The 26,838-nt window shown below is 42.4% G+C and overlaps 1 long non-coding RNA gene across 1 annotated transcript in view; it reads left to right on the top strand.

Moving 5' to 3' along the window:
• The window catches only part of LOC146710663 (uncharacterized), a 312,796-nt gene extending 286,765 nt beyond the window's left edge, over positions 1–26,031 (top strand). The window contains exon 7 of the long non-coding RNA XR_014919993.1: positions 25,339–26,031. This is a non-coding gene — a long non-coding RNA (uncharacterized LOC146710663). The remainder of the gene's footprint in view (positions 1–25,338) is intronic.
• Positions 26,032–26,838: the final 807 nt, after the last annotated feature.

Genomic DNA, 26,838 nt, shown 5'->3' with positions numbered 1-26,838 from the left:
AACACGCTTACACACACATAAGATATGATTAGAATAAGTCCCTGGGACATTCTGAATGTTTAGACCAATTTTGAATCACTAGAAGGTCAGTAGATAACAACATTAGATTATTAGGGTTAGGAAGAGAGGTGTTTTGGTTTTCTGTCTCTTACAGAGGAAGGAACAGACACCAGACGAGGTCACAGAGATGCGAGGATCCTCCGTAGCAGAGTCAGACACAGTGACTGCCGAGACATCAACTGGGTCCAAGGGTCATGGCGTTTGGGCTCCAGCTAGTCACCACAAAAGGATGGATCCCATAAACACAGCAATAACCATGAAGGGGTTGGCGGAAATCCGGGAACACCAGACCAACGAAGTTCGAGAGGCTTTTGGGCAAAAAGGGGACACCTTCCTGTTCCTTTTTCTGGAGAATACACAGATCGTTGTTTGAAATCGAGGCAGAATAATCTCCTGGTCTGTGTTACGACTGAAGGGTTGTCTAACCCCTAAGGTTGAAGAATTAAGAGCAGAGGATCACCCAACTGGACGACACTGGTAGCTGCAGCAATAAAATAAAGGTTAAGAGCTCTTCGGACAGAGGTTCTAGTCTACGTCTGAATGGTATAAGGGAACACCAAATAAAGCTGTGGGAGAACAGGGGAGTGTCATCTGGACCTGCTATCCTTGTAGTAATAGTTTGTCTTGCACCTGACTTGCGCAAACACAGAGGTCATCTTACATATGGTTTGCCCCTCAGGGGGACAAAGGACCTCAGGAGTGAGAAGAGATGAACCCGGCCACACTGGGCTACAGGGTGTTTGTGAGGTCATTATTCTAATGACCTCATCAGGGGGAATTGTAAAATTATGATATTATTTTATGCCATGTTATACCCCTAATTAAAGATTGTGAATTATTATGTAGTTTTAGTTTGCATTATTCTCCTGAATTAGAAGAAGCTGATAACTATTGCATTAGTTAAACTTGTTATGATATTTTGATACCATAGTAGCATTTACAGGATATTGTTTTATACAGGAAAACTGTTACTCAATATGGCCCATCTACTAGTTGTTTTTCTCTTTCTCTCTGACCCAAGAATTAATGTGTAGGACTCACAGGCTGGTCCCCCAAGGTCGAAAACACCACAGAGATGAGACCACTTCCTTACTCCCATCCTCCCTTTTTCTTTATCTCCTGGAAAAGGCTCGTTAAAGGCTAGGTGGTTTGTTTCAGAATTCACTAATGAAAGAACTCTGTATTTTATGTCTAGGAGTGTATTTTGCTGGGATGATCATAAATTATAGCTGAACTGATAAACTACACAAGGGATACTTTGCTCAGAAGGCAGGAAGACGTTTCCTTATTTAGTCTGTACCGGTTTGAACTGGGAAAGCTGACACACGAACCTTTTTTCCTCTATATAAACTGCTGTGTATCAAATAAACCTTTGAGTCGATTGGGAAGGCAACCTAAAGCAGTCTCTGTTTTCTTGTTCTCCCAAGCTGCTCCCGAGCTCGTACTAACACGCTGAATGGCATACCTGAGTGTTACTTTAAATAATTAGGAATCTTAGAAGGAAAGGACAAAACTCTGCTTATCGCTCGTGCCCTGGAGGGAAAACCGGGATGGACATTTTTTCCTTCAATTTGGTGTCAGAAGTGGGATGACTGACAGAAGGTAAATATGCGTCTTTCATATTTATATAAAGACCTATTATACCTCTCTCAGTGATCGATCCATAAAGAAACGGGATATGCTGACGAAGTTTCACTTAGTGATCCAGAGAGATACACTGACGACTTCCTCAGTCCCCGAATAAAGTAAATTAACCCTTGTGTGGTGTTGGTGGACACAGGAAGTTGCCTGTTGTCTTGAATATTTTAATTTTGTTTAAAAAAAAAAAAAAAATAATAATAATTAATTGTTTAATTAAACGTACGTTAAAAAGTGAGAAGTTGCTCACTCAGAAAAAGTGACACAGGAAGTTGCCTGTTGTCTTGAAACGCACGTTAAAAAGTGAGAAGTTGCTCACTCAGAGAAAGCTAGTAAATAATTAAATTTAATTTTGTTTAAAAAAAAAAAAAAAAAAAAAAAAAAACGAAAGAAAACTGAAAACGGGTCTCACAGACCCGATTACCATACAAGGGTTAAAAGCAGTAAATTAAAAGCAGAAAGACACAGGAAGTTGCCTGTTGTTTTACGAGAAGTTGCTCGTTAAGCGAGAAGTTGCTCGCTAAGTGAGAGTTGCTCACACAAACAAAAAATTGCTAGCAATAAATTTAAAGTGACCTCAGCTGTGCCGCAGCGAAAATACTAACCTAAATCCTCCTAGCGTGTAAACCCCTCTGGAAATCACTGAACATGGGTCAGAATTATTCAAAGACCACAGACAGGTCCGATAAAAAATCTAAAGTACCTGTAAAACCAAAAAATTAATAAAATACAAAATAAAGTCTCAAATAACGGCTCAGTATAACTCCCATTTCCGGTTACGTGTAACCTACGTCCGCGAATCGGTGAAGACGTCCATGATCACGTATCCAGAACATGCGGGAGTGCTTATGTGACTGACTTTGTTTACAACTTACGGACTGTAGTTCAATGCATTCTAATTTATTTCCGGAGCCTTATCCCGAACGATTATCACCAGAAACCAGGTCAGTAGAAATGTTGAATATCATTTGTGATAAGAAAAGTAGTCTGCTTAAAAAGTCCTGTAGAAAATATATGACAGAATGCCGCGACGTGATACATCAAATGTTACCACTATGGAAAAAGGGACCGGAACCAGGTGTAGATGCTTTAACATCAAATAAAACTAGTGCAGGCTCTAGCAAAGAACATAAACCTACCGCAGGAAAAGCTAGTCTTGCATGCTCAGCCATTCAGCCTACAGCCCCGCCGCCTTACGAAGATGAGACCGAATTAATAGTCGCTGTAGCAGCTGCACGCAAACAATGTCAGCATTCTGATCCAACCAGCTCAAAAAAAAGCGACGAAAAATCTGAATCACATGCAACGGATCTTAGACACCTAATTGAACAAGATCAGGAAAAACAATATATACGCCGCAAGGAAGAATTAGCAGAACATAGAAAGAGAGAAAAACTTTTGAAAGAAGAATGTGAGGAACTTATGAAAAACAATTTAGACGACTATGAAGAAAAACTTTTGCATCAGGCAGTGTCCACAATAGACACCCACATGAAACGCCACGATATCGTAGCTAGAGGTTTAGAGGTAGCTAAAGAAATACCTGTTACCCGAACTTTAATAAAGACTTATCTAAAAGGAAAAAAGGAAAAACAAAGCCGGAATGACAAAGGTCCTCACGCCAACACTCGCGGTAGTAAACAAACAGACCCAAAGCATGATAAAGCATCCACAACTGCAGAGTTTTTGTGGGTAAATAATGACAAAATCACCAATTTCTTTAAGAATCTAAAGAAATTCCTGCTAACAATGTCCAGAGACAAAATTGACTTAAATGCAGTAACTATGTGTAAACAGAAGCCTGATGAATCTATCCTAGTATTCATAAAACGCTTTATGCACTGTTGGACAAGCTAGAGGTGCAAATTTAGCTCAGTTTTCCAGCAGCCGCAGACACCCAGAGCAAAAATGAATTTGTGTATTTCATTTAACATAAAGGGTGAAATGTTTGCTGACACTGATAACAGCTTATGTTTTCTCTGCCCTATGTACCGACATGATGGAGAAGGAACATCCTCTGTGTCAGCTGGACCCTCAGCAGAGAATGAACTCAACATCCTTTTTGTCCGGTACTCTATGTCACACACTGTGCCAAAAAAAAACGTGTACAGACGCCACTAACAGGTAATCCCATGACTGGGAGCCACACTTTTGTTTCTCTCACACTGTTCAACAACATGATAACTGCTCACACAAGTGAAGGTCAAACAGTGATTTTGTCACATAACTCAGACATAGGTTATGATATAACTACACCATGTCGTCACATAGATCTAACCTACCCTATCCACTGTACTATTTCTGCACTTATGTTGCCAGCTGAATACCAGAATATGACATTGTGGTCAAAAAGTGAGAATGATATAGGATTTATTGACTGTACACTTTATCACGCACACCTATTAAAACACAACAAGCCAGTATATGTCAAGCAACATCCCATTTCTGCCGAAAAAGCCGCAGCCCTAGATATCATGATAGGAGATTTATTGACTACAGGAGTAATAAAGCCCACACTCCTGTCAATCCTGTGCCAAAGCCTAACAAACCTGGCGTATGGCGTTTCATACAAGACTTAAGGCAAATTAATGCAGTCAACATTCCTCTGCCACCTCTCGTTTCAGATGTTCACAGCATATTGACATGCATTGCATCAAACATAGAAATAAGCAGTACACTTGGACTCGTTTGCCCCAAGGCATGATAGACAGCTCTGCTGCTTTCTCAATGGTGCTTCACTCCTCCAGGGCTGCACCCTGATCCACATGTGGATGACCTCCTCCTCTGTGCTGAAAGTGAAAAACTATGTCAAACTGCTACACACATGCTTCTCCAGCACCTCCAAAAGACTGGCCACAAAGCATCAGCAAAGAAAATGCAGTACTGTCAGACTTCTGTTCAATATTTGGGATTCACACTGTCTCACGGAAAACGTTCCATGACTGCAGACAGGGTCAAAGCTGTGACCTCCGTCCCTCGTCCCACTACACAGAAGGAAATGTCGTCCTTCTTAGGCATGGTGAACTATTGCAGACAGTGGATACCAGACTGTTCTTTTCATGACCACATTCTGCGTGACTGTTGTAAAAAAGAGAAGCCTCCTCGAATACTGTGATCCACAGAAATGACTGTCTCTTTCAATGCATTAAAGGGAGTGCTGATCTCCGCCACTCAAAGGTGCTGCCTGAATTGTTCAGGAATGCCGGCCTGCCTGAGGGCAGTAGCAGCTTGCTCTATCATGATAAGGGACTGCGAGAAGCTCACACTCTCACATGACACTATTCTACACACCAATCACCAGGTCACGACCATTCTAGCAAACATAACTACACAACATATGCAAATCTCACCATAAAAGCGAGCAGCACACCTGATTCGCCAGCACATTTATTGATCCTATGCTGTGTTCTTTTGACCGACAGGATGGCTCAGACAGGCTTGATGTTCATGACTGCATGACATGTATACAGGAATCCACAGCACCACGTCCAGATTTAGAGCAAACACCTATCCCAGACTCAGCCACGGTTTATGTGGACGGGTCCTGTTCAAGGCCGAATGACAACTCATTTCTTTGTGGCTATTCAGTGGTGACATTGCCTGACATCATACTAGAGGCTCACTCATTACCATTTCACTCAGCACAAAAAGCAGAGCTCATGGCTTTAATACGCGCCTGTGAGCTCCATGTGGATAAGCATGTGACGATTTACACAGACAGCCGCTATGCATTTGGCGTTGTGCATGACTTTGGCACATTGTGGAGACAGAGAGGATTTAGATCTGCTGATGGAAAATAAATTGCTAAATTCTGATTTTGTTCAAAGACTTTTGCAGGCTATACAGCTGCCATCGGCCGTTGCAGTTGTAAAAACGAAAGGACACAGTACAGCTGACACAGACGAAGCAACAGGTAATGCCTTAGAAGACGTGACAGCCAAGGCTGCAGCTGCGTCGCAGCTCCCACCTCCACAGGAAGTATTATCTGTGCCCCTACAGCTGCCACTTGTTACACTCCCAGACTATTTAGAAACAAATGTTGATTTAAAATTTATACAAGAGCAAGCCTCTGCATGTGATTACACCTATTGGGAGAATAATGACTGTACCTTAGATGACAGAGATGGCTTATACAAAATCTTAAGGGTTTGATTGCCCTCCCATATTCCCTGCTGCCAGTCCTTGTCCGACATTTTCACGGTGTGAGTCATGTCGGACAAAGAGGGGTAATAGGGGCAATAAAATCAAGATTTGTAATTGAGAAAACATCACATGCAGTAAAAAGCATATTAGCAACCTGTCTAACATGTGCGCGAACTAATGTAGGAAAATCAAAAGCAAAACATCAGCATTTACCACAACCAGATTTTCCATTTCATACATTACAAATTGATTTTACACACATGCCAGCGCAAGGAAGCATCAAGTACTTACTGGTAATAGTGGATCAATTTAGTAAATGAGTAGAAGCTTATCCAACCTCAAAAGAAACTGCAGAAGTAGTCTATCAAAAGTTGAGCAATGAAATAATACCCAGATTCGGAATACCTCACCAGATTAACAGTGATAGAGGATCTTCATTCACATTAGAAGTAATTCAAAAGTGTGCTAAAACTTTAATGACCTGGGTCAAATTACTTCCTCAAGTCCTCTGTGAGATTAGAATGACTCCATCTGCAGTAACCAAATTATCTCCATTTGAAATAAGATTATTTCCAACACCATGGTCAGCTTCCAGAGGGGCACCGCTAGTAGAAGGTGATGTAGATATTGCATTGTCCGACTATGTCTACAATCTGGTAGAAACACTGAATAATAACTATCAGAAAGTTTGTCTCTCTCAGCCTTTCCCCTCCACAGTTCCACCAGTGGAGACAAGGAGATGCGTGTTGGAGAAGTGCTAAAACCAAGGACACTCTGGGAGGCCGCGCGTGTTCCAGCCCCAGACTGTACTGGCAGTGACGAAGAACCAGCATCCTCACAGACGGACAACCTCAGTGGATTCATGCCAGCAGGGTTAAGACCAGCCCAATCGGACCATCTCAGGCGTCGGATCAAGCAGACGACATCTCCGGCGAGCCAGCGCCCGGAACTAGAGCAAATAAACACACACGGGTAGATGACATCTCCGGCGAGCCAGCGCCAGGATCCAATGTACATACACACACAATCACTGATTAACACACAACGCCTGAAAGAACAACAACAAGGTACTCAAACATCCAGCAGGAACAGAAAGCCGGAAGTACCACATGATGTCTAACCTGATAAAGCTAGACTCATTCCATCCTGATAATGGAGAAAATGAAATGCCCATTGTCATCATACGACGCTTATTCTGTGTCTCTCGAACCTGGGACCAGGCCAGGAGACAACTGAAGAACTGTTTTTCTTATATACTTTCTTATATATTTAGGTTATTTATCATATCTATCGCATTAACCTTAGGATTTCTCTTTGCTATTTTGTATTGTAGACTGCAACCATGTTCACATTTCTGCAGGTCATATTTTGCTGACTATACCTCATGCCCCATTTTGCAAGACACCTACTTAATGCACTCCTCACGCTCCCTAAAATCAGTAAATAGCAACATAGACGCCACTAATAAACCATTTTATGCACCCTCTAGAACAGGAGCTAACGCCTGGTATGAAAATGCCAGAACAGCCGCTCGTGATTTAGGAAACAGTAACTGTTATGTCTGTTCAAAGGCTAATCCAGAACAGGTAATAGTAGGATACCCCATATCCGGTTTCCCCCTCACTGAGGGACTAGAGAAAATCGGCGGAGATAATGCTCTCTTTAAAGACACTTTACAGTTGACTCTGAGCCCTCTCGACTGCCTACTTAGACACACACACACACCAACTAACCCTGAGACTCCATTAGGCGAATTATTGAAGTTATCTAATGACACCGCAGGGACCTGCGCCCCAATGAAACGCCCTGAGAATAGGTTAAAGCCCTCACTGCCCTTAGGACAGATCCCTCTCCATTTTAATACTAGTATGATATGTCTGCGCAGACTAAAGTTAACTGGCCCAGACACACACATAGATTATACAAAGGATAACTACACATTTTTCTCTGACTCCCCAGGTGCACGCTGTAATGAGACATGGCTAGCTGTCTCTGTGGCTGAAGTTGTATCATATCTGGAGGAACACACACACAGTTCAAGTTCGAGCAGAGAATCGATCATTGTTCCCCCAGAGGGTGTCTTAAATGATACTGACTGGGGGGAGTTAGTTAAATCACACAGGGTCACGCGCCTGACCAGACCAATCCCACATGCTTATTGGTTGTGCAATAATACCCTTAGATTAGCTTTACCTGTTAATTGGACCGGTACCTGTGGTCTAGTGACCGTTGATGTATGCTGTGCTTTCATTCCCAATAATACCGCTCCTAACGGTTCATTCACACAAGCTATGAATAAACTTGAAGCATTGCAGATAGAACTAATTGCCAATACAGGTCACGGTCAGTGGCTACATAAGTGGCTACAGGACACGTTTGGAAAATGGAGGGAACTAATTGTAGCCTTTGTAACCGTTGCAGCATGTTTTTGATGATTATTGTCTGTTGTGTGGTACCCTGTGTACGTTCAATGATAACCCGTATAGCTACTAGTACAGCTACTTCAATGTATTTGCAATTGGCACAAATTGACCCAGATTATGTGTCAGATGTCATCGATGATGATCCTGATGTATGTATTGAGCATTAGATTGTGAATTACTCGATTGTCCAAGAAGAGAATGACGTTTTCTTCTTTTTCGTTTCTTCTTTGTAAGATTTTGATATTAAGCTCACTCGAAGGACTAGTTACATTTATGATTTGTTTCACATTTATGATTTATCTTTATATTATGTTATTACATTCTGTCTTTATACTATGTTATCATTTCATGATAAAAGGGGAGAACTGTTATGATATTTTGATACCATAGTAGCATTTACAGGATATTGTTTTATACAGGAAAACTGTTACTCAATATGGCCCATCTACTAGTTGTTTTTCTCTTTCTCTCTGACCCAAGAATTAATGTGTAGGACTCACAGGCTGGTCCCCCAAGGTCGAAAACACCACAGAGATGAGACCACTTCCTTACTCCCATCCTCCCTTTTTCTTTATCTCCTGGAAAAGGCTCGTTAAAGGCTAGGTGGTTTGTTTCAGAATTCACTAATGAAAGAACTCTGTATTTTATGTCTAGGAGTGTATTTTGCTGGGATGATCATAAATTATAGCTGAACTGATAAACTACACAAGGGATACTTTGCTCAGAAGGCAGGAAGACGTTTCCTTATTTAGTCTGTACCGGTTTGAACTGGGAAAGCTGACACACGAACCTTTTTTCCTCTATATAAACTGCTGTGTATCAAATAAACCTTTGAGTCGATTGGGAAGGCAACCTAAAGCAGTCTCTGTTTTCTTGTTCTCCCAAGCTGCTCCCGAGCTCGTACTAACACGCTGAATGGCATACCTGAGTGTTACTTTAAATAATTAGGAATCTTAGAAGGAAAGGACAAAACTCTGCTTATCGCTCGTGCCCTGGAGGGAAAACCGGGATGGACATTTTTTCCTTCAAAACTGATTTGCATTACATTAAATTGCTGACTTGTTGTGAATGAATGATATTGTTTTATGATGCATTATATTGCTGAGTTATAAGAAATACTGTTCGCAGAAGGTTATTGTCTAATTTGTCTGAGTAGAAGAGAATAGAGTGTGCTGGAGTTTTCTGCCCCATTTCAGCAGGAGCAGATAAACAGGGAGCCAAGGTCGTAGCTCAGGCGCTGTGTGAGAGAGAGCATGTGAATGTTTAGGCTTTTTATGATAAGGTGGAGGCACCAGAGGCTATAAAAGTTTGAGCAATGCTCCACCATTTTGAGATTTTGAGGCTGTCTGCATCAGTGTCCATCTCCCACGTGTGTGATCATTAAATCATCGTTTGACTCAACCCGGCCGGACCAGTGTTGTTATTGTGGTTTTTTCTCTTGTCTCCATCCCCAATATTTTGAACCTTAACAATATGTTTGTATGTGTCTGTGTGTGGGGACGTGTCATGTTTTCATTTTTAAGAAAGGAGAAGTTAGCAGACATTAATATGTATATCTGGTCATCTAGGATGCCCTCTGGACCCAGTGGAGGTGGTGAGTGACAGGAGAATGGCGGCTAAGCTGTCATCCCTGTTGGACAACATCTCCTGCCTCATGCAGGAGACTCTGACAGCACTGAGCAGCTCCTTCAGTGGGAGACTGCGGCACCCACGGTGTGGGACGGAGAGATTTCACAGGTCTTTTCTCCCCACTGCTGTCAGACTCCACAATAAAGACTTTGCAGCTGATCAAACCCTCACACGTGCAATAAGACTGCTATATGTGCAATTCTTGTACAACTCTTCTTCTGACGAAGTTGTACTTTTGTATTTTCTTACTCAGTTGTATATAGCATTTGTATTTCTATTTTATTCTATTGTATATAGTATTTTATTTTATTTTATTTTATTGCATTCCAGTGTTTTCTAATTTCTTCTACATAACTTTGCACTTTTGCTGTAACAAAACAAATTTCCCACCTGTGGGACTAATAAAGGTCATCTTATCTTATCTAGTGTGCAATAGCTGTTGTTTAAATACAGAGTCCCCCTCCTCTTTTCTTGTGAACAGTCCTATCCTCTCTGAGGAGCTAGCTCAACAGCCACATCCACAATGTTATTATTCTGGCACAGTGTCACGGTCCTGGGTGTTTAACCCAGCATTTGTGTTTGGACTAGGGCTGTCAATGTTAACTCATTGACGTGGATTAATCCGTCATCACGATTTACATGATTTAAATTTTAAACGCAGTTAACCCATCTGGAGTGCAGAATGACTCAAAATCACTGAAATGTCTCTGTCAAAGCATATCGGGCAGTTTGTTCATTCTGCGCTCCAGATGGGTTAAATGTACTAAGAATTTTAATTGTGTTAATCGCATTAATGTTTACAGCCCTAGTTTGGACTTTTGATTCTAGTTTGTTTGAAATTCTGAGGTCAGGATTTTGTTCCTAGTTTTGGTTTATAGTTGTTATCCCTCTGTTTATATATGTATTCTGTGTGAGCCCTGCACAGCCTGGTCCTGCTCCTTCTCCGCCACAGATCTCTGCACCTCCTAGTCCTGTTCCACCAGCACCAGGTTTCTGCACCGCCTGGTCCTGTTCTGTTCAAGGGTCCCCACTTCCACTGGTGTCAGCCTCCAGTCCTGTCAGAGTCTTCGTCTGAACTCCTCCATCTAGACTGCTGGCCACACAGCAGCCCCCTGAACTGCTAGTTTTTTGTTTTGGACTCTTATGCTACTGTTTTTCGTAATGTTGCGAGTCGTTCACATTTGTAGCTCATTCATGTTGATAACCAGGTTTTGGTGAAGATAAAACTTGCGATGGCCTGCTTAGCTTCTAGCTTTACTTGTGACCTCCTCCTAATCTCAGTAAGGGGATGATGAAACCTTCTCTCTTGTGCAGGTGCCAGATCTCTGTAGGATTGTAGTTATTATTGTCCAATTTGTAGTGAATGTTATGTGGAACTATAAGCTGCTCGGGTGTACTGTGTGCATGCAACTGCTAATGCACGCACAAAAAAGTCTGTGAATGATTCTTTAAATCAGCTGTGTTGAAGTATGGAAACATCTGAAACTGGGAGGACAGGAGCCTTGAGAACCAGAACTGCACATCCCTGCATTGAACATGGCACAGCCGTTTCATGGGGTGATTTACACTCTGTTCATAGCATGGAGCTGGCAGATAGGATAAGTAATGAGAGAAATTAGCTAGACTGCACAGTGTAGTGTAAGTGCTGCCTTATGGTAAACTTTGGTAATATTGATGTATAAAGAACAACACTGGCTGAGTCAGCTACAGTCAGCTCTCCACATTGCAATGTGTTTATTAAACCCACTTCAACTCAAGCTCACTGGGTGTGTTGCAGGTTATTGTTAGATTCTCCACAACGGGATGCATGAAAAAATACCTACATTTTTAATATAGATATGTCAACATCAGCAAACAGACATAGGTGAATGCAAATCAAAGGATAGAAAAAGTAATCCATCAGGACAGCAAGACCACATGAAAACTCATCTAAGGCTGTTACTAGTAGATACTAATATTCTGTTTTAAGCTCAGTTTCAAGCTCTTTTCACATTGTGGCAAGGCTGTCTGTGAAGGTTCTCAGTCATCCAGGTCATCGTAGTCAAAGGAGCTTGTAAAGAAAAGCGTCTGGACTTCTTTAAGTTGCTTGAAGACGTTTCACCTCTCATCCGAGAAGCTTCTTCAGTTCTAAGGTCAAATGGTGGAGAGTCCCAGATTTAAATCCAGTGGGAGTTTTCCCCGCAAAGAGGGACAAAATGATCCTCTACCTAATCACATGAGCCAAGTTGTGAAAATGGGCGTGGGTCACAATCAGCCAGAGTTTCGGGTGTGTTCATTGTGAAACCTGGCCCCACCTTATCATGCGAATTCCTGAGGTCAGATGGCCCAGGATGTGAGTGGGCGTTAAGGCGTCTGGGAAGGGATCTCAAAACTGGATTATAGATGGCAGAGAGTTGGTGTCGTAAGCCACCGCCTCTGTTCAAAGATGGTCGCTCACAGTGGACATAGATGCTTCTTTCACTCCTCTTTCAAACCATCTGTCCTCTCTGTCCAAAATGTGAACATTGGCATCCTCGAAAGAGTGTCCTTTATCCTTAAGATGCAGATGGACTGCTGAGTCTTGTCCTGTGGAGGTGGCTCTTCTATGTTGTGCCGATTGTGACAAATCGGAACCATAGCTATTGTCAGTTCCTGCCCATATGGAAAAGAAATAGTAAAAACTTATATGATTTACTCATGAAAGTGGCCACTTCTCATTACTTTCATATATTGTTTTAGTAAGTATCCAAAACATACAAGTTTCATTTATATAATTTCTCAAGGGATCTTATATCTGTTTTCACTCTTGTATGCTTTTCATACAAGTTTCACACAAGACAGATACAAACTTTATAAGATTTATATATATCTTTTCCATGTGGGTGTTTGCAGCACACAACTAAATACAGAAACTAATCCCACATTTCCACAGTTTCACACTAAGAAAAAATCTCCCATGTTTCAGGTTCCTCTTCACCATCTACACTGCAGACTTCTCCCACAATTCCACCCAGTGCTTCCTGCAGAAGTTCTCTGATGACTCTGCAATAGTCGGCCTCATCACTGATGGGGACGACAAGGAGTACAGAGGTCTGACCCAAGACTTTGTGGACTGGTGCCAGCTGAACTACCTCCAGATCAACGCCAGTAAAACCAAGGAGCTGGTGGTAGACTTCCGCAGGCACAAGCATTCTCCACTGCAACCACTGAACATCCAGGGTATGGACATTGAGGCTGTGGACAGCTACAGGTACCTTGGTGTTCATCTGAACAACAGACTGGACTGGACTCATAACTCAGACGCCCTCTACAGGAAAGGGCAGAGCAGGCTGTACCTGCTGCGTAGACTCAGGTCGTTTGGGGTGGAGGGCCCACTCCTGAAGACCTTCTATGACTCTGTTGTGGCTTCTGCTATCTTTTATGGTGTGGTCTGCTGGGGCGGCAGCATCTCTGCTGGGGACAGGAAGAGACTGAACAGGGTGATCCGAAGGGCCAGCTCTGTTCTAGGATGCCCTCTGGACCCAGTGGAGGTGGTGAGTGACAGGAGAACGGCGGCTAAGCTGTCATCCCTGATGGACAACATCTCCCACCCCATGCAGCAGACTGTGACAGCACTGAGCAGCTCCTTCAGTGGGAGACTGCGGCACCCACGGTGTGGGACGGAGAGATTTCGCAGGTCTTTCCTCCCCACTGCTGTCAGACTCCATAATAAAGACTTTAACTGATCAAGCACACACATCCATACATATGCAATAATACTAAGTGCAATAATCCTTTCTGTCATCGTTGTATTTTTACTCAGTTGTATATAGCATTCGTATTCTATTTTTATCTTATTGTATATTTTTATTCTATTTTATTCTACTGTATATAGTATTTTATTTTATTCTATTCTGTACAGTTGTCATAACTTTTGCACTGTCCACTTCCTGCTGTGACAAAACAAATTTCCCACGTGTGGGACTAATAAAGGTTATCTTATCTTATCTTATCTTAAAGTGTCTTTTTTCTATTAGCTTGATTTACATGATGGTACAGCATCAGCTGATGATACAGCCTACATAACGTCCTTAGAGAACGAGTTAGTAAAACTCTGCATCTCAGTATGAGATACAAACCCGTTAATATGCTGTAATTGTTATAATCTACAAACACATTCAGATAGTCACTTCCTTTTTTCTTATATGTGCATCACTGCGCATATAGCTTCAGAAAAACTGTCAGAAGTAAATGTTAACTTGTGTGATGATAACCCACTTCCGGCAGTACTTACTGTAAATGTATCAAAAATGGGTTTATGTGAAAGATTTTGTCATTAACAGAAAAGCAGTACACCTGTTGCTGTCTTACAGTGTCTGTGTCTGACTCTTCTGGGCATTTTCACCAGGATGTGCAGTGATGTAGAGAAGCTGCTTTTAGGTGAGTTAGACATGTGTGTTTGTGTGTAAAAGGGTCAAAATGCTGCAACTCTGTGTTCATTCTCATATCCACATATCATAATTTAAAAGTAAGTCTGTTATCAGTCTGTTAGAGTTCTGCTTATGTTTCCAGTATTGGTGCTGAAGTCCAAACAGTTCAGCTGCGAGCACAGCCATTTATGTAATAAAAAAAATAAATCAAGATATCTATTGTATCTCTATTTTCTGTTCTTTCAATTCAAAGCGTAAAATAATTTTGCAATTAATATAAATACTACAGCATTGTATAAGTGCAGAATACAGTATGTAATTCTTTTCAGTTTCAATACATTTGACATGTATGCAATGACATTTCTTTGTTCTGTCCTCTAGTCTCTTTTTTCTTGATGTCATCTTCACCTGCTGCAGGTTGGTTTATTCTCCTACCTAACAAGCACTATTTCTGTACTTAATCCTTGTGAAATATTCAAATTTTGGATACTGTGTGATATATCTCTTCTTTTTTTTTTTTTGCCTGTCCCGTTTGGCTCTTTTGCCCTCAGAATTGTTGTCTAAAGGCAAAGAAAGATGCCCAACGGATTTACTTTACCAAATTGACCATCCCAGCCTTGCCGTAATGGTCCATTTGATTCACCTTTTATTGTTTATTTTATTTTCACTTACTGAATATGGGACAGACTTGACTGGGGGAAAGAAGGGGAGAAAGAAAGAGGGAAAGAGAAACAGCTGAGAAGAGGGACGGGGGAGAAGGGCAAAAGACAAAAACCAACAGAATGAGCAGAAAAAAAAAAAGAAATAAAAAATGCATATATCAATCACCTGGATCACCTGCTGAGAAAGAAAAAAGAAAACAAGCAGAAGAGAACAAGAGTAATAGAATAAACAACATCACAATGATATATGGGAATATGACAGTAAATACTAAATATTAAACATTATTGTGCAGCACATAAGATCAACAGAACACAGTGTGCTTTGAGGTAGGAGCCAAAAAGGGTGTAGTTTGTGGGTGTGATCACCCGTGTGTACACCTGTGAGCATGGACGCGCTTGTTTTTTTAAAAGGTTCCTTCATGTAATGATCTGCTAGAGGGTGTGAGGGTGTGTGATATATCTCTACCAGATGGTCAGATCAGATTAACTGGATCATCTAAGTCATGCTCTGGAAGAGTTGAAATCTATCACAGTGGCTCATGGGGAACAGTCTGTGATGATGACTGGGACATTAATGATGCTCAGGTGGTCTGCAGACAGCTGGGCTGTGGGGCAGCAGTGGAGGTCACTTCATCTGCTCACTTTGGTCAAGGCAGTGGACAAATCTGGCTTGATAATGTGGGCTGTTCAGGAAGTGAGCATTATCTCACTGAGTGTCAGCACAATGGATTTGGGACACATGACTGTGGACATAGTGAAGACACTGGTGTCATTTGTTTAGGTGAGAAAGGCATTTATTATCTAACTTCACTAGTTGCTTGAAGTTTTAACACACAAATAAGTAAAATTAGTAATATTTAAAAGTTACTTTGTCAGTCATAATACAATTTGTTCTTACTGTGCTGCTTTAGTACATCCAAGTCTAATTTTATAAAGATGCATAGTAAGTCTGCCAGTGTTAAAAAAAATAAAAGTATAATTATTTTGGTAATTAAATCAATTTTACTTCAGGACATACAAAACGGAAGTCAGTAGTACAAAACAAAACAATAAACTGTCAAAAGCAAAGTGTGTGCAGGACAAAATACCTAAGAGGCGAATTATATTACAACTAATTATAGTTTACTGATGTTTTTGCAGAATTTTAAAAGTTAAGGTGCATACTCCGTGTATGAGTTCACTGCAAGCCACACTGATCTCTTAATCCTGTGTAGGACATAAAGTCTGATCTATTAATGGTGTCATCAACATTATATGATTTACTGAAACCGGGCCGAGTCACACAGATGTTTTCCTTCTGCAATGCTACATCCCCTTTAGCTCAGGCTAACAACTAGAGGCCACATCATGCAAAAAATCTTCTGCTCCCACTACTCAAGTAGGCTGTCTTCTTTGTTGGAGTTTGTTTTACTTTCACAGAAGAGCCAGTGTCCTGTTGATCAGTGTGTCATTTCAAGATGTTGTTGTGCCATTGGTTTGCCTATTGAAAACGAGCTTTGAATAGCTATATTTGTGTGACACAATGCCTATTTGGAACCACAAAGTAACAATAATGATCATGTCCCAAAAAGTATATTCTGTTCATCTCGATGTGGCATTTTCAGTGTGGGAACATTTTTAGCAATTGGATAAGACTCCAGTTTTGATTTTATGTGTTTGCTAGCTTAAATTAACTTTTAACTTTGAAATGAACGTTTTTTTTAACTCTAAACTTTCAATTCAATTCAGTTTTATTTATATAGCGCCAAATCACAACAAAAGTCGCCTCAAGGCGCTTCATAAGAGAAAAACCCAACAATCATATGACCCCCTATGAGCAAGCACTTTGGCGACAGTGGGAAGGAAAAACTCCCCTTTAAGTTACATTTTCTTATTCTTTTCTCAGTTATTATCTGATCATTAATTGATAGTGTTTTTTAAGCAAGACTGATGTATGGCGAGCCAGGTCTTAGCTGTCACAACAGGGTAAATGTGTGCCCTTTCAAAGCCGTTGAAGTCAGTGGATGTACTGAGAGAATAAGCCCCCATGTTATCAATAAGAAGCCAGTCCCCCACGTGCAACTCAGGAATCCAGCAGCTTTCGGTGACTTTGTCAGAGCCGGCGCAGGTTGGACCCCAGATAACAGAAAGCTATAAGTGAAAAGTCTAGGTTTATCTTTTTTTCCAAGCAATGAGATTTAAATTTAACAATTCAAGATGTAGTAAGACCTTAGTCCCATTGAGTAACAAAAGAAAAATGCGTGATATCTGACTGATTCACAAGTTGTTGTTCAGTATAACCAAGTCAATTCATTTGCAGAGCTGATGATGCACCAAAAAATTCCCTGTGATTGTGTTGGATGCTGCAGTCAGTCGAAGATTACAATGATGATGCAAACTTGTCTGCAAACACACACTCAACAGTGAGTGGTAGTGAAATGTTGTAAAGATGTAAATACAAACAGTTTGCCTTTCACAACTTGTTGGTTACAGTGATACAGTGCAACACTTACTTTGAATGCAAACAGTCTTCCATTTTTAGTTTGCATCACATTGTTCACAGTTTAACATCAACTGTATGGTTTGCAGAAAAATTTGTGTCTTCTGTATAAACGAAGGGCCGCTATGGCAACTGCTACTGACCTGTCCCTGGGACAGCAACCTCCCACAACCACTTCCCAACCATCAGGGAATACAACTTTTTCCATTGCAGTTGGTGGCTAAAAGTGGGACACTAAGCATCTCTTGGCCTAGGCATCACTAGAGCTTAAGTAATCAATTTCCCAGCAAACTCCAGTAGCTATTTGAAACCTGTTGAGGTACACTCAATCTTTCCTAGTGATCGTGGTTGCCAGGCAACCACCAACCAGTTTTTAAGGCCTTTGTGACTTAAGATTAAAAAGGAAGCTTATGGAGGTCTCATTCTGAGTTCTATTAGTAAGTTGTGCTGTTCATCAGTATTGATCAACAGCACATCTTAAATGTCAGTAACATAAACATATATTAATTGCCTAACTGTAACCATGACTTCAATGTACATGGTATGCTATAACCACAATCTTACCAACTTGACCACAAGAAACTGGATATAAACACACACTCAAAAGTATGGTGATTTTATATTATTTACCCTAAGAGGCCATGGTTCAACCTTGGCGTGGAAAGGATCATTGATGAGGCAGCTCAATGATCCGTATACTCCATCACTAATGTAGTACATCATCATCTTCTCAGAGCTGTAGTCCTTCCGATCTGATAAGCATTTACCTTTGTATTTAAATTGAACTTAATTTCAAATACAAAGGCACATCATTATGGAGTATTTAACTTGCTTTAAACTGCATATCTGTATATTTACCACTGCGTTCATCTGTGTCTTCAACTCTTTTGGAAATGACATTTACTGCCAGTGTAAAGGCTGAGTCGAAATAGAATCGGCCTGGTTCTGCAATGATCTCCAACCCATTGGCAGGTGGGAATAATTCATCCAGTGCTTTATTAATGACTTCTTAAAACTAAGAATGCAAAACACATTAGGTTAATGGATATTGCTGAGCTATTAATACTTCTGACATTTTCTTGACACTTTAAGATGTTCTGTAGCGATCAGTACCTCTGCCTTTGAGGTCTCTACCTGTGCTTCTATGAAGTACAAGAGAATGGTGATTCTAAATTGTGGTAGATAAACATTCAGAATGAAAAATACTAAGGATAGAGTTTGTGTGATATTCTAGACAACAAAAAAAACCCCAAATGCATATACAAAATATGTCGTCTTTATGCTGCTGATGAATTACTTTTCCTTGGAAACTCACCTCTCTTCTTAAGACAGTAACACGTAGTTTTACATTAAAATGATTAATTTTAGGCCAAACCAACAAGGTCCCCTTCGCAAACAAGAGAAAAGATGAAGGAAAGCGATAACGTGACCAGCATCTGAACAGAATGATGTCTGTTTCGTCACCAGGGCAGTCAGGGCTCTAACACATAACTAAATGTGCATATGCTTATTTATTCCAGATATTATCACAATTAAAAGGAACAACTCATGTAAGTTAAAATTCTGCCAACCAATGTTATGTTTGAATGTCCTAAGCACGTTCCCTCTGTATTGTACAGTGTTTTTATTAATAATACCTCCTCAAATTTCACTTTAATGAAGTCTTCTGTCCCAGGAAAGCCTCCAGCAATATCCAAGAGGCGCATCTGGAAGCCCGCTGAATTCTGCAAAGATATAATCTGTTTAAACTTGAGACTTTGCCATGTAGGGTTTAGCTGAGAAGGCTTCTGCTTTGTATATATTAATAACATTGTTTCAATAGTTTCCTGATTAGTTTGTGGGCTCAGTCACTCATTTCAAGTGATATTGAATACAACATTAACCCTTTAAAGCCGGTCAGAGTTGGCACGCTCTGTTTTGCATAACTATTTTTAAATCCCAGTAGATTTGCAACCACATAAGCTAGCTTTAACCCTAACTGTGATTCTTATAGCACAATTCCTAAAACTATTAATACTTATAGCAAAACCACTCACTGAGTTTGCAAAACTAAAAGCACAAACACTGCTTTGCACTCAGTTTGCAATTTTGTAACACACACTTTGCAAAACTGTAGGCACAATTCACTGCACAACACTCTTTTTGCACAACTTTAAACACAACTCACTGCTTACACTCAATTACCAAATTTCCAACACACTCCTAGCAAAATTAGTAAGAGTGAGAAGAGTGAGAATCAGAGGAGGCCGAGGGAGAGGACGTGGAGGTGAAGTTGGAGGAAGAGGACGTGGAGGTGAAGAAGCAAGAGGGTTAGAGGAAGTTAGAGGAAGAGGACAAGAAGGAGCAAGAAGAGGACGAGGAGGGGAAAGAGGAAGGGTAAGAAGAGTAAGAAACAGAGTAACTGATGAGATCAGAGCTACAATAGTGGACCATGTCATCAACCATGGAATGACCCTGAGGGAAGCTGGCCAACGGGTTCAGCCTAAACTGAGCCGCTACACTGTGGCAAGCATCATTAGGACATTTCGAAATGAGAATCGGTAAGTACTTTGTAGCACTGCCATACTCTAATGAGAAACACAACAGTACCATACATGCAAAAATACTGAAATTGTTACTTTACAGAATTGCTAGACATCCAGATGTTGGGGGCAGAGGCAGAATGTTCACTCCAGAGCAAGAGACCCATATAATGAACATGGTGATTGCCAATAATGCAATAAGACTGCGCGAAATACAGCAGCACATAATTGATAATGACACCATCTTTCAAAATATACACAGTGCAAGCATTTCTGCACTAAGTCGTGTACTTGCGCGCCACAGAATAAGAATGAAGCAAATTTACAGAGTTCCTTTCGAGAGAAACACAGAACGTGTAAAGCAACTGCGATATGACTATGTGCAGGTAAGCTAGTGTCATTGGTTCTGAATTTGGAAGTGCATACTGTAGTGCTGTGCACGGGCCTGATGTGTTGCATTTGTTTTGTCTTGTCCAGAGAGTGATGGAACTAGAAGCAGATGCAATGGGACATGAGCTACTTTTTGTAGATGAGGCCGGTTTTAACCTCAGTAAAACCAGGAACATTATTGGACACCGTGCCATCATCAATGTCCCAGGACAATGTGGTGGTAACATAACCATGTGTGCAGCTATAAGCCAAAATGGTGTTGTTCACCATCATGCAACCATAGGCCCATACAACACTGCACACCTTATTGCATTCCTGGACACCTTGCATGACATGCTCACTGTTCAGAGACCAGAGCAGACCCAATATGTCATCATATGGGACAATGTTAGTTTCCATAGGGCTGCTTTGGTCCGCAACTGGTTTACAGACCACCCATCCTTCATGGCACTCAACCTCCCTCCATACTCTCCATTCTTAAATCCCATCGAGGAGTTCTTCTCTGACTGGCGCTGGAAAGTGTACGACCGTCATCCTCATCAACAGGTAGCCCTTTTACAGGCAATGGAGGAGGCATGTGGAGATATTGACCAGGCATTATGTCAGGCCTGGATACGGCATTCAAGGAAATATTTTCCCCGGTGCCTTGGACTGGAGGATATCGCATGCGATGTGGACGAAATTTTGTGGCCGGACCCAGAAAGACGACATGATGTAGGCTGATTGTCTTTTTTTTTTCCTTTTTTTCGTGAAATTCCTATTTTGTGTTCTGACTTTGTCTTGGTTTTGATGAGTGTGAATAAACACCAATACTTGAAGTTTGGATCCTTGTATGTTTACATGACACTATGACAAAAGTGTGACCTCAAATTGACATCTGTCATGGTCCGCGGCCCGGCGTCCGAGGTGCTGATGGGATGCCCACGCCCACTCGGCGTGGCTGTTAACTCCACACCTGCACCCCATCCCAGGCGATCATCAGGTGGACTATTTGATCCAGCCCGCTGCTCCACGCCAGTCCGTAGTCGTCTCACAGCGGTAACGTACACCTGCGGGAAAGCGATTGTGAAAACTCATCTGTCTGACTAGCGCTAATTCTGTCCTGTGCACTCAGATAACAACTCGGCGTGTTTTTTGAGCCACCTGCCCGTTCTGGAATTTATACATACATACATACATACATACATACATACATACATACATACATACATACATACATACATACATACATACATACATATTCAGTGGGGCAAAAAAGTATTTAGTCAGCCACCGATTGTGCAAGTTCCCCCACCTAAAATGATGACAGAGGTCAGTAATTTGCACCAGAGGTACACTTCAACTGTGAGAGACAGAATGTGAAAAAAAAAATCCATGAATCCACATGGTAGGATTTGTAAAGAATTTATTCGTAAATCAGGGTGGAAAATAAGTATTTGGTCAATAACAAAAATACAACTCAATACTTTGTAACATAACCTTTGTTGGCAATAACAGAGGTCAAACGTTTACTATAGGTCTTTACCAGGTTTGCACACACAGTAGCTGGTATTTTGGCCCATTCCTCCATGCAGATCTTCTCGAGAGCAGTGATGTTTTGGGGCTGTCGCCGAGCAACACGGACTTTCAACTCCCGCCACAGATTTTCTATGGGGTTGAGGTCTGGAGACTGGCTAGGCCACTCCAGGACTTTCAAATGCTTCTTACGGAGCCACTCCTTTGTTGCCCAGGCGGTGTGTTTTGGATCATTGTCATGTTGGAAGACCCAGCCTCGTTTCATCTTCAAAGTTCTCACTGATGGAAGGAGGTTTTGGCTCAAAATCTCACGATACATGGCCCCATTCATTCTGTCCTTAACACGGATCAGTCGTCCTGTCCCCTTGGCAGAAAAACAGCCCCATAGCATGATGTTTCCACCCCCATGCTTCACAGTAGGTATGGTGTTCTTGGGATGCAACTCAGTATTCTTCTTCCTCCAAACACGACGAGTTGAGTTTATACCAAAAAGTTCTACTTTGGTTTCATCTGACCACATGACATTCTCCCAATCCTCTGCTGTATCATCCATGTGCTCTCTGGCAAACTTCAGACGGGCCTGGACATGCACTGGCTTCAGCAGCGGAACACGTCTGGCACTGCGGGATTTGATTCCCTGCCGTTGTAGTGTGTTACTGATGGTGACCTTTGTTACTTTGGTCCCAGCTCTCTGCAGGTCATTCACCAGGTCCCCCCGTGTGGTTCTGGGATCTTTGCTCACCGTTCTCATGATCATTTTGACCCCACGGGATGAGATCTTGCGTGGAGCCCCAGATCGAGGGAGATTATCAGTGGTCTTGTATGTCTTCCATTTTCTGATGATTGCTCCCACAGTTGATTTTTTCACACCAAGCTGCTTGCCTATTGTAGATTCACTCTTCCCAGTCTGGTGCAGGTCTACAATACTTTTCCTGGTGTCCTTCGAAAGCTCTTTGGTCTTGGCCATGGCGGAGTTTGGAGTCTGACTGTTTGAGGCTGTGGACAGGTGTCTTTTATACAGATGATGAGTTCAAACAGGTGCCATTCATACAGGTAACGAGTGGGGGACAGAAAAGCTTCTTACAGAAGACGTTACAGGTCTGTGAGAGCCAGAGATTTTCCTTGTTTGAGGTGACCAAATACTTATTTTCCACCCTGATTTACGAATAAATTCTTTACAAATCCTACCATGTGAATTCATGGATTTTTTTTTTTTCACATTCTGTCTCTCACAGTTGAAGTGTACCTCTGGTGCAAATTACTGACCTCTGTCATCATTTTAAGTGGGGGAACTTGCACAATCAGTAGCTGACTAAATGCTTTTTTGCCCCACTGTATATGTACATATATATATATATATATATATATATCGAAGAATCCATAGGCCCCTCATCCTATTCATGTAGCACCTTCCGCCGGGGTTACTTGTGTATTAGCATTCCAACAACGCCCTGTTTTCGTCTCTTGCCCACCAATGCCTTCTTGTTCCAGTAGCCCACTTTTCGTCAGGGTGCCCTGGTTCCTCAACACCTGCCTTCATATTTATCTGTCTCGCTCATGTCTGCGGTAGGCTTGCTTAGCATAGGGGGTCTTACTGGATACAGACGCCCCAGGCAGGAATCGAACTTGCGATCCTCTGTTCCAAAGGCGTGTAGTCTAAACACTACGCTATCCAGATTCTTCGATACCTAACATCCACAATGACGGTGAAACAACTAGTAGCTCAGTGTTCCAACATTCGAAAGAAGGGACTGCTCTCACAGCTAGAGATTGACGAGGTACAACACAAATGCTACGGCAAGGAGGAGTCAGGACGCCAGGTCAGGGGGGAGATATCATCACCCCCACCCGAGATTGGGTACATAGCCCCAAGTGCGATAGGAGAAGGATCGTTGAGTGCGAGAGGAACTGACCTGAAAAATAGGATCATGGCCAAGCTTGAAACCTGGATCCCCCGTAGCCGGTTACCAAGATTACGTGAAGTACCCTCAGAAGGTCTGCTAGATGATGTTAATGCAGCACTACGGACGATACCTACAACCACGATTACCGACACTAACAAGCTGATCTACAATACGGCAGCAGTGATCAGTGAGATGCTTGGCTACAAGTTGAACAGCGACAAGGGGCAGTACCCTCCATGGAGAAGGAGGCTAGAGGGCAAGATCAAAGTAGCACGGAGGGAGGTTAGCCAACTAACGGAGTTGCAGAAAGGTGCGACAAATAAGGTGCCTAAGAAATACAGCAAGCTGTCCATACCTGAGGCCTTGGAAACTGCCAAGCAAAGACTCACAGCCTTGGCCAGCCGCTTGAGGAGGTACACCAGAGAGATAGAAGGCAGGAGAATAAACCAGCTGTTCTCCACAGAACCAGCAAAGGTGTACTCTCAGTGGCAAGGGAACAATAAGAGAACAGCACCACCAAGGCTGGAGACGGAGCAATACTGGAAGAGCATATGGGAGAAGGATGCAACCCATAACGGCAATGCTCAGTGGCTAGAGGATCTGAGGGCAGACCACAGCGACCTCCCTGAACAGGGTCCAGTAACCATCACAGTGGCAGATATCCAAGAAAGGGTCTCCAGTATGAAGAGTTGGACAGCACCAGGGCCCGACATGGTTCACGCCTACTGGCTGAAGAAGCTGACTGCACTCCACGAGCGTCTGGCAGCACAAATGAACCAGCTGCTAGTTAACGAGAGACACCCGGAATGGCTAACTGAAGGTCGGACGGTCCTGATCCCCAAGGACCCCAAAAAGGGACCGGTCCCCTCCAACTACCGACCAATAACCTGCCTCAGTACTACATGGAAGCTCCTGTCAGGCATCATATCGGCTAAGATGAACAGGCACATGGGTCAATACATGAGCGGGACACAGAAAGGAATTGGCAAGAATACCAGAGGCGCAAAACACCAGCTACTGGTAGACAGAACAGTCAGCCAAGACTACAAGACCAGACTGACCAACCTGTGCACTGCCTGGATTGATTACAAGAAGGCCTATGACTCAATGCCCCACAGCTGGATACTGGAATGCCTAGAATTGTACAAGATCAATGGGCCCTCATCAGGAACTCAATGGGGATGTGGCGTACAACACTAGAGGCCAACTCCAAGCCCATAGCACAAGTCACCATCAAGTGCGGGATCTACCAAGGAGATGCTCTGTCCCCACTGCTGTTCTGCATAGGCCTGAACCCCCTCAGTGAGATCATTAACAAGACTGGCTACGGATACCGACTACGGAACGGAGCAGTTGTCAGCCACCTCCTGTACATGGATGACATCAAGCTGTATGCCAAGAGTGAACGAGACATCGATTCACTGATCCACACTACCAGGCTATACAGCAATGATATTGGAATGTCGTTCGGACTGGAGAAGTGTAGTCGGATGGTAACAAAGAGAGGAACAACCTCCTTCTAAACGTCAGTAAGACAAAGGAGCTGATAGTGGACTTCAGCACTAAGCAGGAGAGGAACTACCAGACCCCTGTCATCAACGAGTGCCCAGTGGAGAGAGTGGACAGCTTCAAATACCTCGGAGTTCACATCACGCAGGACCTGTCATGGTCCTGTCACATCAACACCATGGTGAAAAAGGCCCGTCAGCGTTTCTACCACCTCAGACGCTTGAGAGACTTCCAACTGCCCTCCAAGGTGCTCAGGAACTTTTACTCCTGCACCATAGAGAGCATCCTGGCGGGAAACATCTTAACCTGGTTCGGAAACAGCACCATGCAGGACAGACGAGCTCTACAGAGGGTTGTGCGGTCAGCTGAGCGCACCATCCGCTCCGAGCTCCCTGACCTGCACTCAATCTACAGCAGGCAGTGCTGGACCAAGGCCAGGAAGATCGTGAAGGACCTCAGCCATCCCAACAACAGACTGTTCTCTCTGTTGAGGTCAGGAAAGCGATTCCGCTCCCTGAAGACCAACACAGAGAGACTGAGGAGGAGCTTCTTCCCGCAGGCGATACGGTCTCTCAATCACACCACCACACAGTACTGACCCACACATATAGTTCTTACACACACACTGGACATTCTGGACATTGTTTTCACTTCATCACTTAAATCACTTTAAGCATATTTGCACTGCAGAAGACATAATGTGGATTGCACAACACTGGACATTATATTCTTCATTTCCAGTTAATACTTGTACAGCTGCTGTTATTGTGTATATATTTATTTATATTTCTTTATACATTCTTATATAGTTCTATATTGTGTATTTTGTTGTAGTTATTTTATTTTCAACTTTAATTTATATATTTTATCTTATTCTTTCCCAGTTAAATTTACCCTTCATTCTAATTTGTGTTGTACAGTTATTTCCTTTTTAACCTTAATTTATATTTTATTCCTTCCTAGTAAAATTTACCCTTTTTAATTTTTCATATTTATTTCCTATCTTATTCATAGCCTTTTCCTTTTTTTGTTTTCTTTAGGTCACGAGCAGTTGTCCAAGCATTTCACTGCATATCGTACTGTGTATGACTGTGTACATGACAAATAAAATTTGAATTTGAATTTGAATTTGAGAGGGAAGGTAGTCAGAACTGAGGGGATTGAACTACCAGAAGGCAACATTGCAGACATAGAGGACAGTTACAAGTACCTGGGGATCCCGCAGGCGAATGGGAACCATGAAGAGGCCGCTAGAAAAGCTGCAACCACCAAGTACCTGCAGAGGGTCAGGCAAGTCCTGAGGAGTCAGCTGAATGGTAAGAACAAGATCCGGGCCATCAACACCTACGCCCTGCCCGTGATCAGGTACCCTGCTGGGGTAATAGGCTGGCCAAAGGAGGAGATAGAAGCCACTGACATAAAGACAAGAAAGCTCCTTACCATGCATGGAGTGTTTCACCCCAAGTCCAGCACCCTGAGGCTGTACGCTAAGCGGAAGGAAGGGAGCCGGGGACTGGTGAGTGTCAGCACCATAGTCCAGGATGAGACAACGAACATCCAAGAATGCATTGGGAAG

The sequence above is a fragment of the Copadichromis virginalis genome, linkage group LG4 (assembly GCF_057382275.1).
Source record: "Copadichromis virginalis isolate Kocher_CV1m ecotype Utaka linkage group LG4, C_Virginalis_male_GT1.1, whole genome shotgun sequence".
Taxonomy (NCBI): domain Eukaryota; kingdom Metazoa; phylum Chordata; class Actinopteri; order Cichliformes; family Cichlidae; genus Copadichromis; species Copadichromis virginalis.
The sequence above is the reverse complement of the archived record's forward strand: the minus strand, read 5'-3'. Positions and strand labels throughout refer to the sequence as shown.